The sequence below is a fragment of the Corythoichthys intestinalis genome, chromosome 9, assembly GCF_030265065.1.
Source record: "Corythoichthys intestinalis isolate RoL2023-P3 chromosome 9, ASM3026506v1, whole genome shotgun sequence".
Lineage (NCBI taxonomy): Eukaryota > Metazoa > Chordata > Actinopteri > Syngnathiformes > Syngnathidae > Corythoichthys > Corythoichthys intestinalis.
This window is the reverse complement of record NC_080403.1, coordinates 48,149,828-48,169,464: the sequence shown is the minus strand read 5'-3', so window position 1 is coordinate 48,169,464 and position 19,637 is coordinate 48,149,828. Positions and strand designations below refer to the sequence as shown.

The window sequence follows — 19,637 nt, the reverse complement described above, 5'->3', positions numbered from 1 at the left end:
TCATCTGACCATAACACATTCTCCCAGTCCTCTTCTGGATCATCCAAATGATCTCTAGCGAACCGCAGACGGGCCTGGACGAGTACTGGCTTCAGCAGAAGGACACGTCTGGCAGTGCAGGATTTGAGTCCCTGGCGGCGCATTGTGTTACTGATAGTAGCCTTTGTTACTGTGGTCCCAGCTCTCTGTAGGTCATTCACTAGGTCCCCCCGTGTGGTTCTGGGATTTTTGCTCACCGTTCCTGTTATCATTTTGACGCCACGTGGTGAGATCTTGCATGGGGCCCAGATTGAGGGAGATTATCAGTGGTCTTGTATGTCTTCCATTTTCTAATAATTGCTCCCACAGTTGATTTCTTTACACCAAGCGTTTTACCTATTGCAGATTCAGTCTTCCCAGCCTGGTGCAGGTCTACAATTTTGTCTCTGGTGTCCTTTGACAGCTCTTTGGTCTTGGCCATAGTGGAGTTTAGAGTGTGACTGACTGAAGTTGTGGACAGGTGTCTTATATACCGATAATGAGTTAAAACAGGTGCCATTAATACAGGTAACGAGTGGAGCCAAGTGAAGGAAGTAAAAAGCTACAAAAAGCACAATTGCCTTGATTGATGTCGGAAAAGCTGAACAACTTCACGTTTAGTAAGGACAAAACATGTCATATTAATAAAGTAAAAACAAATAAGATACTGTGAGGTACAATAAGGTACTGTTTATGCGACTAGAAAAGAGTGGTCATTCTCCAATTAAAAGGTTATCGGAGCTCAACCCTTGTTATCATTTGAGTGACCTTAAGTGATAAACTCAGCCCCCAGTTGCACCTCATGTTGCTTTTTGACTTGCTATGTTGCAATGTATCAGTTCAATTCAATGAACATCTTTGCATTTGGTGAAAGCATTAAATGCCTGAATAAATGAGTCAATATAATAATTTATGATTTTTATATATGGCGGAAAACACTCAGGTGACATGAAGTTCCGCTCTGAGACCCCCAATTTGGCCAAATTTCAAAATTGTCCGATATGCATGTGTGATACATCATTGGAAAGCGTAAAATCACTCCTCATCACCTTCACATTTTCCCCACTGACTCTGCTCTGCACACCTGTCTCCAATCACCACACCTGCCTCCACTCCACAATCAACCACCTGCCACTATAAGAGACAGGTCTGCACAACATTTGACGCCAGAGCTTCACCTCACCACGCATGGTAAAAGTACAGGCCACCCTTTTGCTCACCTTGCGACTCATTTGTGCTTATTTTTCTCAACAGCAATACTGAGCCAACCCAGCCTTCCAGCACATTCGAGAAAACTGCAGAGCTGCCAATTCTCAACAACTTTCCTTTGTTTAATAAACACATCTTGGACTTGGGATTTCTGACTTCTTTTTGCTGTTGTAGCCCAGAGCAAAATATTGAAGCGTCATACCCAATAATGTAAGCCAGAGAAAAATATTGAGGCGTTATACCCAATAATAACACTAGAGGGCATGAGCGACATTTGAATGAAGTCAGAGACAAGTATGACGTCAGCGCATGCGCACTTCCTTTAGGAACGTTGGCCTTTTCTAACTGAGGGGGAAAAGTTTTGTTCGCCCCAGAAAGAAATTAAAAAAAGATAAAGAAAAGCAAATTGACGAATGCATCAACTGCTGCTGTGTGGCGTCAGTTGCTTTAAGCGAATTCAGACGGTCGCGTGGTGAAAATATTGAACGGAAACCACTCGGTAAGATGTGGAAACAATTCGCTAATGCTAAATTTGCATTCGTGGCTAACTGCTAGCGCCTTATTCATGCAGGCCAAAAGCCTTGTGTGAGACGAAAAGGACCAGGCGTCGTCAGTTAAGACTATTCGGTGAGATATTAAAATATATTGCTGTTTGAAATGGTATAAAATATATTTTCCATTTCAAAGGAAAAGAAATGTAATTATCATTTTGTGTTTTGGAAAATGTATAATTTACGGTATTGCATACAAAATGCTTTTGAGAGCCTAACTAACATTTTTATGGAAAAATGTATCATGTATTGCATAGAAAATGCCTGTTAATGATATTAGAATTTTTGTTAATGAGTGATTACTCAGTATTGTTGAAAAGGTCTCACAACATAAAGGAAACTGAAACATTGAAACTGAAAGGATTGTAACTCAGGACCTGTGTTAAATACAGGTCAGGTTATTTTTCTGGTTGGAAAACAGAAAGATCATCAGATTGGATTCAACGACGGCGAGCTAACCCAGAGTGATTTGAAAAACCAAGAACATCAAAAATTCTGGAATAACAGACGGACTGTCTGTGTGGTAGGATTGTATCAGTCATCGGACTGATGCCTACATTTTTCTTCTTTTTTTTTTTTCTTCCAAAGAGTGCACGCCAACGAACATTTGGGAAAAATCTATTGCAATAGAAAAACTGAGACATTGAATTAGTTGCCACTGCAACTAATATTGGACAATTTTGACTTTGATGAAACAATTGACTTAGACTAAACTGAAGACTGTTATTGTTAAAATTGTTTATTGTATTGTTCATTAAAAAAAAAAAAAAAAAAAAATATATATATATATATATATACAAAACTAGGATTCCAATTGCCTAAACCTGATGTTTGATGTGGTCATTGTATCTAAATCAATTAAGCCGAACCTAGATTGCAGCTCCTATCATTATACATACAGAAAGGTATAGATAGGGACTACACTGTGCTTTTGCGTCACACCGTCTAGCCACCATAAAAAAATATCAATTTTCTGGAGGAAGAAATTTTTTGAACAGGAGGGCATTTAAAAAAAAAAAAAAAAAGTTTTTTAAACAGCAAAACCCTATCTGGAAGTGAGAGCACGTGAGAGCAAAATTACAGACGCCATGACTTTAACGAGATATTATCGCGTACTTACCTTGTTTCGATCCAAAAACTCCATGTCACTGTGTGTCAAGACACAGCTGTGAATGGCCACAGCTGGATTTTTTGGGAATTTTACGGGTGAAACATGGTAATATAACAAGGGTCGCGATGCAGAAATCGCAGACATCAAGGAGAGGTCTAGATGTTCTTTTTCATATTTACAATGAACAAAATACAATTAAGCGGTAGTTATGAGGTAGATATCCGGGACTTTTTTACAAACGCCAATTTTTTCATTGTGACGTAATTTGATTAAAAGTTAAAATACTTGAGTGAATCATTTTTTAAAGTCATTTTGTTTTTTTAAACGAAATATTAGACATCAATTAATGATTCTGAGCTAAAAATGACAGACATTTTGAATAATAAATATAATTACTTTCTTTTTATGGCTGGGTTGAAACAATAGCGGTTGCGCGACATCTGTAAACGGGGGTTTTCAGGGTAAAACGGACAAATTAAAAATAGTTCGGGGGCTTAATGCGCCATGAATCTGCGATGGCAGCATATAGACGTATTGTTCTATCGAACACAACAGTTGTTTTGGCTTAAAATACAGCAGTTTCTTTTAAAGAGGAGTGCAAGAGCAGAAACTGCTTTTTCAGCCTTGTCTGTGTTTTCCGCCATATGTCCCTTACTTCCAAATGGAGCAACCCTTTAAATTGTGTCCACACTGGAATTCCACTTGTTACAGTCGCGCACTCTAAAAATGTCCAAAAATGTGTCATGGTTTAAACCCCGGCCTTGGCCAACACAGCAAGCTGTGGTACCGTCTCAGCTGTGAGCTCCAAAGGGACGGACCCTTGAACTTAAACACTGTAATCAGAGCCGGGGCAGGATATTAGTTAAATTACACATGAAAGCTGGGATAGTTGAAGGAAGACCGTGCACTAAATATTTTGATAAATTATAGCCTAATGCAAGAAGATAAAGCGCAGCTACACAAGAATAATATAGGCAGGCACGCAGCAGGCGAGCATGCTGTTTTTGAAGCGGTACTTCGACTCTATACGTAAGAATAACGTCTACAAACATTTACGAAAACAATCTCACCTCAGGGTCCACTTGGTGGCTGCTTCGGAGCTTGCGATCTTATCGCATGATTCTCACCAGATGGAGCTTTGCTCATTTTTCCGCTCAACTGTCACTCTTTGAATATACAACATTTAAAATGCTCTGAAATACAGAACTATAAATAAACATGAATGAACATAATGCAGCTTTCCCCATTTACGGACAGTGAAATGCTACCCAAAAGAAGACAGATGGTGTAAAGAAAATGGACTTTTGAAGCACAGTGGAGATTTTACAGTACTATAAACATCCAGAAAACAGCACGTGGAAAAGTGGCTGATTGTTTTTTTTCTCCTTTCTAGCGGTGTGACCACAAATAAGGCTAGATGTCTTAAGGTGGCGTTAACAGCGTAAGTTAAAAGCGGCCATCTTGCGTAGGGGGACTTCTCTGACAGGATCTGTTGTAGCAGACTTAAAGTGCGTACAACAGGAGAAAAAAAAGTCTTAAATAGGATTATTATGTGAATTAGAAATCATATTTTAAGACGATTCGACTATATACCACAATTTAGCAAAGCGCAGATGGCGAGAAATTAGTCTTTTAATCTGCCGGTTAGCCGCGCCTACCATTATAGACCCTACCCACGTGACGTCACAACTCTGCCCTGCTGACTGGTGCCGCCCAATTGTCCGTCAACACATCGTGTTTACCTGTTACGGCTACGTACATTCCTCCTATTTACGGCGTGTTTTTCTGCTCGTTAACATTAATAATCAAAATGGTGAAGGCGTGTGTGGCGGTCGGTTGCAATAACAGAGAAGATAGACGGAGAGACTTGAAGTTCTACCGGATTCCGAGAGACCCGGAGAGGAGAGAGCGAGATGGGCTGCTGCAATTCGACGAGAAAACTGGGCTCCAAACGATTACCACAGATTATGCATACCTGTTAAGTTGTAGAAATTGCAAATAGGGAGATTTCTGTTTGCCAACCCTGATGACGCGCGCGCGTGACAATCGCTAAGACAAAATGCAACCATTTTTTTTCAAGTTCATTTTGGTCACAACACTTGTGTAAAAATTAACTACACTGTCAAAGAACCTCTTTTTGGTGGCATCAGAGATAGTCTTCAACTTGCTCCATGTATTGTCTGGCATCATGTGATACTGCTATGTTGCCTGTGTCATGCCAGTTCTCCTTGTTCCTGTAATCAACATCTAGGATATCCTCAGCTTTCCTGATCACATCCATTTGCACAAATTTGGACATCAGCTTCCTCAGCAGCCTCTTCACCTCATCAACCATCACTCCAATTAGGGTTTCGTCAGACTAAATCAGCAAGATTAAAAACATTAATTACATCATTTAGAAAATTAATCATATTTGTTTTTAAAAGTATCTTTGTCATGGCAGTTTTTTAATTGAATTGTAACCTAGAATTGAAACTTTATATTTTTTGTTTCAGCACAGTAATAATGATATAATGTAATAAAGTGTATAGTATACACTTTAGCTTTAGCATAATAGCGAATCTAAATGATTAAACTTCAATAAGTAACGATATGCTTTCACACTTAAATTCATATATTGTGGGGGTAGGACCGCAGTGGTTTAATATTCCATGATGTTTGATCCACGAAAACACAGAGTAAAGCAGCGACTTCTTCCTCATCGTTCTCCCATCATTAGCTCTAATGCTATTAGCATTAGGCTAGTTAGCTATCGCTGGCAGGTAATACTTACGGCAATTACGTTGACGAACGTCGTTTTTCCCGAATACTGAAGGCCGACCAGGGTCAGCTCCATCTCTTCCTTCCAAAATAAAGACTTGAACCAGTCTAAAAGCCGGTTTATTAGTGCCAGCATCTTGGGAAGTCGGTGGTGCTTCGCCTCTTCCCTCCCTGTCAGATGATTGGTTGGGCTTTTCCAGCTCTGAAGGGGAGTGAGGGCAGGGAAGTCGGAGACGGCCAGGCTATTCGTTGTTGGTCACTTTCCGAATCGGGCCGAATGGTATCGTTACAAAACGGTGACAAACAAAAACGTAAAAAAAAAAAAAAAAAATTGACATTTTTGGAGAATCGGGAGATTTGGCTTTCTAATCGTGAGGCGTGAGCATTGGGGTCAAGATCGGGAGTCTCCCGACCAAATCGTGAAACTTAACAGGTCTGGATTATGTAGTAGTCATTTTATATCTGGTAAGATGCATTTAATATATATTTAGAGGGTTTTGGGCTGACAACCACAATTAAGATCATTGCTAGGCTAATCGCCGACAAGATACACGTATGTATGTAGTGAGAGTGCTATCGCTAGACCATATAAACATTAAAAGCCCTAGCTCCATTGACAAATGACATGAAATACATTAGACTTGACAGTCGATGTTAGCAAGAACAAAAGATTTTGAATTGAAAATTTCGTAACTCACCTTTCCAAGCACAAGATAGATTCCTGCCGAATTTTCGTGGACGAGGACCTGTTTCACCCAACCAGCAACAAAGTATTTATAAGCCTCCAAGCTCTTAAAGTTTTTCAAACTTTCGTGAGAATAGGCTGATTTTGTGTGGACAAGATAGTTGTAAATATCAGGGTAGCTAGCAGATGTCAGGCAAAGACGGCGCAGACAGCGGGTCGAAAAACATCGATTTAGGCATCAAATATGGATCTGGCGAATGGATAAACTGAAGCTTTTCCACATAACGCCTTTTATGCAACGCATCCAGTGAGTTTACGGCATCCGAACGCACCGGGTCTTCCATGAAATGCATTATAAATTGCTCGATCAATTGAGACCATTGATAATACAGACACAAAATGACGGACAAGTGGGCGGAACAATACAGCGATCACGTTATTTTGTGACGTCGGTGGGTAGGGTCTATAGGGATCTAGCGTCCCCAACAGGTGGATGACGTCAGCGGAGAATGGGCTTATCGGTTTTACTATTCAGCCCATTGAGGGGGAATTATTCAGAACGAGGAAAACGCGACGAAGAGAGCTGCAAAATGTCATTGTTTCAGTCTCTCTACTCCAATATTTTTACAAGATATTCTTTTTATCCAAGTATTTTTCCCCAATAGCTAAATAAATGGCTTGAGAAGGACCAGTCGGCCCGTTGAGGGGGAATTATTCAGAACGAGGAAAACCTGACGAAGAGAGCCGCAAAATGTCATTGTTTCAGTCTCTCTACACCAATATTTTTACAGGATATTATTTTTTTATCCCCAAATTTTTCCCCAATAGCTAAATAAATGGCATGGTCAGGACAAACAACAGTCTTGTGCTAAATGGAATATGAAATAATAAAAATCTATTTATTCAAGACGACATGGCAAAATTACTCCATAATGGTCAAAACTGTCGACTTCACCTTTACTGTCGCACCTTCCGAACTATATTTTATGCTACCTAAATCGTTTTTTTTTTTTTTTTCTCCGTTCGGATTTTGTCACCGTTTCGGCAACGAGACAATATGCGTTACGATGCGTTACTGTGTTGTCTGAATGACGCGAGAAAAGTCAGAGACACTGAGAGAGAAGAGTGTTGTGACGCTGTAGCAAATGCGATGCTAGGCTAGGTGTCTCCAATATTTCCTGACTGTAGCCGACAGCCTAAAACCTCCTAAAACTACTGAAATGCAAAGAAAACTGTTTTGCCACAGTTACTTCTATAACACATACAAAAACTGATTTTCATTCAAAATTGTATTTTTTCAATGATTTGCAAACTAAACTTAAAAAAACAGGAACAACCCCAACCTCCATCTCCTAATTTTTATTTTCCCTCATTTCCTCACATACTAAATGCCAAATCTCAATTTTAACTACTTATGAACATAGGATGTATATTAAAATTGAAGTTAATGTAAACATTTACTTGCATACTTTTGCTTTCTTTCTTTCTTTCTTTCTTTCTTTCTTTCTTTCTTTCTTTCTTTCTTTCTTTCTTTCTTTCTTTCTTTCTTTCTTTCTTTCTTTCTTTCTTTCTTTCTTTCTTTCTTTCTTTCTTTCTTTCTTTCTTTCTTTCTTTCTTTCTTTTTTTTTTTTAATAATAAAGATATAAGTAGCATAATTCAGAAAAATAAGTACAAATGACTTATATCATGCAGAGTGAAATGGAATATATTTTCAAGATCGTGCAAACATTGACTTTTTTAAAATCATAAGGAAATGAATAAGTACCCTAACATAAATGAACAAATAAAAGTCCAAAGTGCACATTGACAGCCAAGATGTTCAGAACCTTCCCATCAGAGCAAATAAAACTAAATATGATAAGCCTCCTCAACTCTTTCCTTGCTCTTAAAGATATGATCTATTTTCTGTTGCATCGCCCTTTTTTTGTCGCATCAATTCAACTTTTTTTTTTTTGGCTGTTCCAGAAAACATGCACATTTGAACCAATCAGAGCTATCTATCTCTGCTGATCACATGTCAGTATGTCAGCCAGTTGAACGGATAAATGAGTCCAGGCGTTTTGCTTTGCTGCGTGCATTGGCATATTGATGTGACTCATCATCCTCAGACTCTGATAACTGCAGCAGCTGGGGAAACCTCCATGCCGTCCGTGGAATAAAGTAAATAATAAATATCGGTGGAAACGGATTACGCTACACAAGCACTTTATTATGCTTGTTGTTAACACTTTTGTATGGAAATCTGATGTTAGTAGGTAGATGAAATGCATGTCTGGCAGCTTAGCTTTTTGTTTTACATAGCCTTTTGATACACACAAAAAAAATTAATCCGGTAGGTTGTAAAGTTGACTAAAAGACAATGTGCATTTTCAGCAAGAACACATCATGTTTTCAAGGTGAGCATGATTAAATCATGCAGTCCATACATAAACATGAGCATTGAATGAGTAGCTATATTAGATCATGTTGATGCAACATAATGTTAACGTGCCTTTCCAACCAATTGCAATAGTCTCGTCATTTCTCGCGAGATTTAAAAGTAGGGTTGCCAACTCCCTGAAAAAATAAGTGACACCTCATTGGTAGGCCTAATAACCGTCACCATTTAATTATTATTTTGTTTGTGAAAAGTGATTTTTTAAAAATTAGATGGGGCTTTGCAAGGCACAGGCCCAGCGAGTAAAATTCCTCAACTTTATTTTTATTACTTTCTTTCATATCTTATTATCCACATTTTTTCGGCGCACTGGAGACTCCAAACCGTTTGACCGTTTGAATATCAAAATGACGGGAATTTCATTCATTTTTGATGGCAAACATTTTCTAGGTGGTTGTGATTCTTGACCACTTACCATTACAGCCCATTGCAGTGTCTCCCATAGGATTTTTTGAAACTGTGGTGGTGGGCTGCATCGGAGTCGGACAGCCTCACCATGTCACGCCACGGCGAATTTTACGTTACGCTACGTTACCCTATGTAATAATGCGACTTTTTTTCTCGTAGCAATAGTACGACTTACATCTCGTAGTGACTCAGGGTTGGCAACCCAAACTGTTGAAAGAGCCATATTTGACCCCCCCCCCCCCAAAAAAAAAAAAAAAACTGATACAGTATGCCTGGAGCAGTAAAAAATTAAAAGCCTTGTACAAGCCTTATAATTATCGATACTAGCTATATTAGCCTACTATAGAAATGACTAAGTTGGATAGAAATACATAATTAGCCTTCATGATTAAATGTTTATTTTCCCTGCAGTGGATCCTATAGCGCACCACGTGACTACTCTGTTGTACGATGCCACCACAAGTTTAACTTCATTACAATATTAATGAATTGAAAGAATGTTTGTGTCATGTTTGTCCTCCTAGAAATCCTATTAAATCAAAAATATATTTCCCTCCCCCATCTTTTTACATTTAAAAAAAAAAAAAAAAGCTCAGAAGCAGCGCTAAAGAGCCGCATGCGGCCCGAGAGCCGCGGGTTTCAGACCGCCGTCGTAGTCCTCCTTTTTCCTTTTTATTTGACCCTCATAAGTACTACATTACCACAACAATACCAGTCCTTCTGTCAACTGACCCATTTACAGGACTGGGGGAATTCTAATAGACGTGTAAAGAGTTTTACTTGATTCGGTGAGAAGGTGAATAGTTTTTTCCCTGTTGTTCGTGAACTAAATTTCCACACAAACGCACATCGAGGTACCATTAACTTAGCAAGGAGAGGTATGAGAGTCATTTTTCGAGTGTCCCAGAACTCGCGAAATTTGGGGGGGGGGGTGCATTTATCAAAGTTTCGTCAGCCGTAATTGTGTGAAGTTGGCGCGCCAGTGTTGTGCCGAAAAATAGCCACTCCAAGCGAAATGTCCCCCCTGACGGGAGCGCCCACACGTCACTCGTACAAACAGCCTTTTCTTACCAATCGGTGGACACGGAAATGACGTTCTTGTACCGTGAATATGTATCATTTTACTCGGCTTGAACTAATAAATATTTTACTGTGACCAACGCTCTGAAAATAGAGCAAGGCTTTATTTTGGGCCCCGCCTCTCCGCGCAAGTTCAATCAAAGTCGGCCGTCCACCGCTCACTTTCGCCAAACTCATCCAAACTATTGTAATGCCCTGGATATGGGGAAGAAGGAGAGAAGTCTGTATTTGCTTACCCACTTGATTGTGGTAACAATAATAAAGAAAAAAAAAATCTGTAAATTATTGTTGGAATGGAAAGATAAGACGGATATATACATTCATCATACTGTACAGAAGTACTGTATTTTTTTATTATAACAATAAATCTATAAGATGGCATTAACATTATTAACATTCTATCTGTGAAAGTGATCCACGGATAGATTCTTAAAGGATAAATGTGAGTTTGTATATTGTGACTAAATATTGCCATCTAGTGTATTTGATGAGCTTTCAGTAAATGATAATGTAGTGACAAAACTGTTCTGCCCAAATGCATGATGGGAAGTGGGTAACCATGACTGTGTGTGGTGGCTGCAAATACTATATCTTCTCTGTGTTGTGTACAATGCAGGGTGTTAAGAAAAAGATCAACTCCTGTCATTCTTCCCCACAGTGTTCGCCTCAATAGTTATCATTGTTGTGGAAGAGATGTCAAAGCTTTAGGCAATTAAAAGCACGGTCCAAATGAATGCCTGTATCCACTCCACTCACTTGTCACTGCCTCTTAGCTCTGTATATAGGTAGAACAGCGCCATTGTAGTCTGTTTGCGGCAATGCGTGAGTGGGTCATTCCGTGCATGCGTTAAATATTTTAACATGATTAATTAAAAAAATTAATTACCGCCCATTAACGCGATAAATTTGACAGCCCTAGTTGTGCCTTATGTTGGCACAACATGTGTGCTCTATTTTAAAAGAACACAATTGCTAAATACTGAAGGAAAGCAATTTAATCAGGTGCAAGTTATGTATTTCTTTAATCTCGGTTCAACATGTATTTTGGGGTGAACATGAGTGCGTTATGTTGGCTCAACAAGAGTGCGTTATGTTCGCGCAACATGAGTGCCTAATGTTGGCTAGACATGTGTGCTTAACCCTTTAAGGTCTGGGCCTATTTTGTCTGATTTTGCATGCCTTTGAAGTTGCCTTTATATTTCAAAGAAAGAATTGTTTACGATGGCCTGGTTTGGTCCCTTTTTTTGTGACACCTTGAACTTTATGTCCAAACTGTTGTTTCCTTCACTGACCAATTATAAATCATCATTTTGGGCCCAAAAAGACCAAAAATTCCTAAATCGTTTTGTCAAAATTTTTAATATTGATGTCCAATTGACAACCAAACATGCGTAACGAACCGTTTTGAAACTTTGTAATATTTATTCAACATGTTAGGATGAACATTCAACCAAAAAAATTTAGAATAAATAGTCTTATATTTGACAATTCAACATAAACAACAGGTATAGCCATAGGCGTTTTTTGCCTTTATACATGCTCTAGTCAAAACAGGTTATATACAGCAGACCAAACAGTGAAGAACAGTGAAAAAATATACCATCTAACACAAAAAGTGTTTAGAGGCCATCTCTTTATGAGTTTAGGTATTGCGGCCCATCACCTGATGAAAACTATGTACACACAATCAAGCTTCTTGAACACACATTTATATACACAAATTGAGAAGACTGATTGTGGGAAGAAAAAAAAATATATATAACATGGGGGAAAAAAAGCATTTTCAAAAATATTTACAATAAACAAGTTAATTTTTTTTCAGACATGCCACTCCGAAAAGCAGTTTCATCCTGGAATTAGACACAGGGCTACATCACGCAGACCACACTTCCATGGGGTGTCGGTCCTCTTTCCACCCTTCCATTTTCATTTCACTTTACTTTCATTGTCACTATAAATGTACATGAAAAAAAATCAGTATTTATGAAAATAATAAAGTATAAAATAAAAATATATACAGCAATAAATAATAATGGAAATCTATATGTATGACAATAGAAAGAATACCATAGCTGAATATGTGCTACATCCCTAATCTTCATATAGAAAGAAGAACACCACAATTATAAATTCCTGCCTTGGATACACACAGTGCACGTACGACTTTGATCTGATATGCACATTTTATTATTATATACACAAACACACACTTATATTGCATCAAAAATTAACTTTGTCTTGCAATATCAAAAGAAACTTTTTCAGCATGAAAAAAAAAAAAGAGTTTGCTTACCTCTGCTCGTCGATGGCGTCACCCACGTGTTCAAATCCGTCACTATCTTCACTCGAGGACTCTTCCGAAGAAGACGATGATGACGAATTTGGACCATCCTCTTCCTCAAGTTGATCAAAAAGCACAATTGCTTGCGCTAAATTTAATTTTCCGTTCATTCTCAAAGTCACACAAAGTCGCTGCTCGAACCAAACGGCCATCGCTCGCCACCTCGCTGCTTCAGAACACTCCGCCCTCTCGTTCGGTGGAACTTCGCACGGCAGTTATATTTATTTAAAAAACGCATTTTGTGCTTCCACTGTGACTTCGAAAGGGTTCCTTTGATTTGTGTTTTTTTCATGGAGCTTCCGTTTTGAAAAAGGACAAGAAATGATGAAAATATAGACATAAACAAATGATCCATACAGCGTTTTAATGTTTTTTTTTGAGAGGACAATAAAACTATAAAACTTAAATGACAATATCTCACGTTTTAGTTGGTCGATTGACTTCAAATGATAACGAGAGTAAACTGCAACTTCCGCACTTTAAAACGAGACCAACCAACGGCATGTGGGTCACGTAATTAAAACGTGAGGGCGCTTCAAAGACGACGTGCGCTGAGGACGCGCCAGCGCGTCCTTCGACTCTCAAGGGTTAATGTTAAAAGGACACAATTGGTAAATGCTGAAGGAAAGCAATATTATCAGGTGCAAATTCTTTCCATAATTTTTTTTTGTCAGTTCAACACCCCATTTTTTTGAGTGTAGTTGCCGTCATATTTTTGGAAGCACCGTGTACAGCATTCAGGCCCTGAATCTTATACCGGAACTGCGTTCCTGCCCTGAATCTTATACCGGAGCTGCGTTCCTGACCGTTCTGGCCCACTTTCGCCCCTGGGCATAGGTCACTGTTTGTAAGATTGCCAACGGCCTCGGGTTGACAAGTATGGTCTACTAACCATGGAACCATTTTTATTACAACTTGTTTTCCTTCATTGTCTTTTTCACTTTTGTAAATCTTTATTTTCATAAGAAACGTTTGACTCAATAATTGTTGGACCTCTTTGTTTTCAGCTGCACTCCGCGTTGACTGAACCTGCTTATCATCCACACCTCCCGTCCTCATTATTAGTTTGCAAACCTTCCCCCTGCCGTCCCCCACCTACGAAGCACCCTCAACCTCCCCCACCCGCCGTCCTCCTCCCCAACCACTCTAAGTGGATACCCCACAGGAAGGGCTTCTCCAGGGGGGAAATGGGTCCCAGATGTGTGCCTTTGTGCCACTACAGCCTCCTCGGGAGGGATGGAGCCATGGAAGGATGGGTGTGTGGCTGTGAGACGGCGTGTGTGCGCGCAAACATCAATAACAGCAACCGAGAGGGTGAAGACTCCCAGCGTGAAGTCGAGGGGAATTTTAGGATCGGTTCCTTTTAGCTCGGCCTGTATGGATTTCCAAAACACATCACTTAAGATTGGTCACAGTGTTGCACACCTTCTCGACGCAGCCGTGTGACGGTAATTGAATTGACTGCATTATGAATTTAAAGAAAACTGGTTTTCCCTTTTATTTCCCCGGAGCTCTTCAAACGCTTTAGCGTGGCCGTATTTCATTTCAGAGCAAACCATATGGCGGAGAGAGCCCAACAGACAATACATATCGCGGCCTTCTTTGATACCTAAGCCCCCCTATGTGCGTGTGGAAGCCTATATATACACACTGATATATATCAATATACCTGTGATCTATTCTCAGCCACGGAAAGGGTTAATTATGACCGCTATGGAAATAAAACAAAGACAAAAGCAGGGCCCAAGTGTTTAGTGAAACATTATGTCAAGGCTCTGACAAGAAAATGAAATGTGCAACATCAATCAGCCGATGAGGACCGAGATCAAACGGGCCTCCACACTCCTGCATCTGGTTCTGTTTGGACAGCCTCACCCCCCTCGCCTTTCTTTCCCCTTTTTCTTCCCGCTTCTCTCCCCTCTTTTCTCCCCGCGAATCTGCGACATTCCTGCTCGGCCCGCTCGCTTTGTTCGCTCATGTTTTCCATCACGGTGGCACGACGCCACGCTTTCGCTAAAAAGGTAAGCGGCGGCAACAATGGCTTTCCGGTCCCTCCGCTGTCTCCAGCGGGTCTCCTAATAAAGTCAGCTCTAAAACCAGTTAATCCCAGAGTGGACCGGGCCTGTTTTGTAACATGCGGCCTCATATAGTTCACTGTCTCTCTTGCTTTTGAAGGCCACATGAGTTTCAAGTTGATTGAACCCAAATGGCGGCGAGCTACTTTCCGTTGAATGAAATGTAAACCGGTGCAATCATGGGGCTCATCAAAGATCCTCACACACAATCACACCCACATTGCCGAGCTCCTCTTTGAACTTTTTCTGCTCCCACGTCACCGAAGTCACGTCGGCTTATTTCAGTTCCCTTCCGAGAACTTACAAAATGTGACCGATAGTCGATGGTGAAGGTGTTGGATATCGATGCATCATTCACAGCGTCTGTGCAAGTCACGCTGCGTGGTAGTCACTAGGTCATGATGCAGGAATGCTTAATTGTCATGTAAGGGTTGCAAAATTCTGGGAATTTTCAAATGGGGGTTAACGGGAATATATCGTGTTCATTCATTCGCCCCTCCTAGTCAAAATGCAAAGGACTGTCAATGGCAGTGAACGATGAGCATTCGCGGCCGGTCCCCTCAGTTAAATGAATTGGACGTCTGTTGCTGTCAATGGCATGAAATGAGTTAAATACTATGAGATTACAGGTAGGCCCGGTACGGATGGGAATTGATAAGATTTTTACCATTACGATTCCATTATCGATGTTGCTTAACGATTCGATTCTTTGTCGATTCTCTCATCGATTCTAATTTGGACTAATGGACTGTATGAGGTTCTGGGTTCAATATGTTTTATGGTTTATTCGCCTCGGGGTGTCGGTTAAAACACAAGGAGTGGAGAGTGGAGTTGGTCTTTGGCATTTTTAATCCAACTTGGCAACAGGCACAACTAGAGCTGGGAATTGTTGGGCACCTAACGATTCTATTACGATTACAATTCAGAGGATCCGATTCGATTATAAAACTATTATTGATGCACCCCCCTCCTTTTTATTTATTTATTTATTTTATTTTATTTTTAAAAAATGTTTTGTACATTAGTTCAAAAATTGTTCAAAAATCCTCTCAGGCTAAACCAGACTACTATTTCAGTATCAAGTTAACATATAACAGTAAACAAATATACTAAAATAAAAGGTAATTAAAATACTCCAATCCCCATTCTGTATCAGCAGCTTTAAACTACATTCAAATAATTTATTGTTGTGAATCAACCGTTACAGTTGTTAAAATTGCTCCCGTTATTATTATTTCCCTTCTGTCTACTTTTGACATGTCAAAGTTTTAAAACAGTTTCATCATTTAAAGATAGATTCAAGACAAGATTTTGCCGATTTAGGAGTATTTTAGATAAAAAGTTAATTAGATTCGCTACAACAGAGCCTTCTAGAGAAGTCTACTGCTTTAAGATGGCGACTGTTTACTAACGCCGGCAAGTCCGTCATTTCGCATCTCTGTTCAATAATACATGATCTAACACCGCCGTCGTCTGTCCTTTTGCATCTAGTTCTACATATATATGATATCTGCTAGGGTTGTTCCGATCCCGATATTTCCCGATCCGATTGCTTTTTTTTTTTTTGCTCCCGATTCAATTCCAGTCATTCCCGATAAATTTTCCCGATCATGTACATTTTGGCAATGCATTAAGAAAAAAATGAATAAAACTCGGACGAATATATACATTCAACATGCAGTACATAAGTACTGTATTTGTTTATTATGACAATAAATCCTCAAGATGGCATTTACATTATTAACATTCTTTCTGTGGGAGTGATCCACAGATAGAAAGACTTGTAATTCTTAAAGGATAAATGTGACTTTGTATATTGTGACTAAATATTGCCATCTAGTGTATTTGTTGAGCTTTCAGTAAATTATACTGCAGCCATTTAACTTCTGGCCAAATGCATGATGTGAAGTGCAACCATGACTGTGCGTAGGGGCACCACTTGATACAGTGGGAAGAACACTCTTCTCTGCGTTGGGAAAGAACATAGGGTGTTAAGAAATTATCAACTACTACCTTTCTTCCCCACATTGCCTCCCACGTTATTTACAAATGCTGGGAGAGGTATTGTAAGGCTTTGGCCACATAAAAAATGGCTCCAAAGTTTGTCAAAATTCTCTCTACTCATGATACGCTGCCTTTTAGCGCTATCTATAGGTAAAACGGCGTCTCTATAGATTGAACGCGACAATGCATGAGTGGGTCGTGCAGCGCATTCGTTAATTATTTAACGTGATTAATTTAAAAAAATTAATTACCGCCGATAACGCAATAAATTTTACTTTAAATTCTACTTTAAGCCAAAACTACTCTGGATGAGTGTAAGACATTTTGTCTGTAACGTTAAATACAATTAGAAAACGAATTAAATTAAAAAAAAAAAAAAAAAATTAAAAAAAGGCATGTCCGATATTTTTTTGCCGATTCCGATACTTTGAAAATGACATGATCGGACCCGATCGATCGGCGATCGGGACATCTTTAATATCTACTGTAGCCGTTTGTTTGTAGCAACTAGCAACCAGGCGTTGTTTGTAGCGGCTGTTGGCCGCAATCAGGTATTATTGCTTTTTTTATCTAGCGGCATGACTTGAACATGATATTTACTCTCGGTCCGTTCCTCATAGCGTCCCAAAGACCGTGCTGACTGTGTTTTACTTCCGCTTGATCTAATATAATTCAATAATCGGAATTTGAAAGTTTGTGAATCGTTCTCGAATCTTCCACGGCCGAATCGCGAATAATCTAAGAATCGGAAATTTCGCACGCCTCTAGGCACAACTATATACAGGAAATGGTGCTTGATATAAGAATCACTCAGTGAGCAGATGAGAGCATGCGTGGAAAGATGCTGATGTATTTGTATGTGTGTGGAAGAAGATGGGAATGTGTGGGTATATATGTGGTTCTGAAAGGAAAGAAAATTACATCATATTAGTGCTGATGCAATAAACAATGCAAATTGACTGTAAAGCAGTCAATAACACACATACATGACTTGCACAGTATTAATGAACACAAAGGTGGGGGTGGCCAAGTGCGCGCGCACAACCGGGAAGCACTTTGCATGCACGTGCGGTTAAGCCTGTCGCAATATGTAATAATTCCATTTATTGCGCGATAAATAAAAATGAAGGCAGTAATTTTTCCGCTGCGATTTATCGCCTCATGTGCACGTGCGTGTGCGCGTGCGGCAGACGTGCTGTTAAAATTTCGGATTCCTCGTTACCAACTGCACAAAATGCATCTTCGTTCCAGGTCCGGCAAAAACTAGCGCCGGAGCTAATCGTTCCCATTATATCCTATTGTTCAACGTATACCGGCCGCGTCAGTGCTCCGGAGTGACTGTGGACCATCTATGGCGCGCCGGTGTTGTTGACGTGTGGGCGCTCCCGTCAGGAGTGACATTTCACGCGGGGCGGCTATTTTTCGGCACAACGCCGGATATTTACAACGAAATCCGCCAAAACATTGTTACTAACTTGGCTGCTACGAACAACCTCGCTTTGACAACGAACAGCTGAATGAAATTAAGAAAGTCGATTGTCATATACTGGTGATGTGTAGTAATGAGCAGACGTGACTTCAGCGGCGCTTGCTAACTTTTTTAATGCATGCACACACTAGATATCATAAAATGGCAAACTAGATGTGCTAGATGTGTCCCATGCCATTGGCTACGTGAGCCCAGAGTGATTATGGGACACGTAGTCCATATACTACATCGGTGAATTCTAAACTGTCATGACTGAATGGAAGTTAAGAAGGCCAAATCAATCCATACCAGTGACTATAGATAATGTTGCAAATATTGTTAATTCAGTACGTGACACAGATGGATTCGGACCACAAATAGGATGTCTTGCTCATGTAGTAAACCTAGCTGCTAACAGAGCTGTAGCAATCAACAGTGTGCCCTGCCTCACTTTACAAACAGTAAAGATTGTTCTCAGCACTTTTATACAATTTTTTTTCAGATCATTAACAAGTAAGCACATAAATATTATGCACTAAAATGCATGTTTATATGATGGCAATTTAATTTTTGCTCGTTAGCAAAAAAACAAAACAAAACAAAAACACCAAAAAAACCGAAACAAAAAATATATTTTTTTACAGAGCATTAAATGTATTGAATCGGATCTAGAATCGTGTCCCCCGTATCAAAAATCGTACCGAACCATGACTTAATAACTGTATCATATCATCCCTATGGAACACCATTGCAGAAACTATGACGAGAAAAGTTTTCATTTGCCTAAATGCTTAAGTTATTAATTGCAATTTAAAAAAAAATTTTTTTTTAAAACACATTTTATTTATTCTTTGTTTCTGTGCGGTATTGATATTGTTGTATTTTACTTAAGTGGCATGGTCTATAGTTTCAAGTTGTCATTTCTTAAAAAGTATTTTTGAATTTAAGAGTAAATATTTATTGCGTTTAAGTGGGTGTACTTGATCTATTAATATATACTGTATTCTCACTGTGTTATTGTAAATTGGTTAAAAAAAAATTGGGGGGGGGGGGGCGCAATAATATCGCATATCGCAATAATTTATGAGAATAATTATCGCACACTAAAATTTGTTCTCGCGACAGGCCTACGTGCGGTCATCCTGGCCATAAAAGTGGCAAAAACAAAGCACTTTACACTCATATGGATGTACAACATTCTCTTAAAATGCTAAACTAACACATTCCCTCTTAACACAAATGTGCAACGCGATTATAATGTAAACCAACGCTCTCCTCGATGCAGCAAGGACGAGCGGGAGCAACCAGCCAACGTAACAGTAAAAACACGAAACGGTCGCGCTGATAACGGTTCTAACTTATCATAAGAACTTTATGACATGAAGAGGAAATACTTACATTCGTTTGTGGAAGCGCACAGATGAACACTTCCTCTAACAGGTGGCAGTCCTCTGCTCGAAATGCGCACCTTATGCCTGTTCTCGGTCTT

General features: G+C 39.5%; 1 long non-coding RNA gene across 1 annotated transcript; it reads left to right on the top strand.

The window, feature by feature from the left end:
* The first annotated feature begins 1,585 nt into the window (after positions 1–1,585).
* Positions 1,586–2,626, top strand: LOC130922440 (uncharacterized). The gene is made up of 3 exons (XR_009064506.1): positions 1,586–1,726; positions 1,799–1,854; positions 2,171–2,626. It is a non-coding gene; the product is annotated as an uncharacterized LOC130922440 (long non-coding RNA).
* The last annotated feature ends 17,011 nt before the right edge of the window (positions 2,627–19,637 follow it).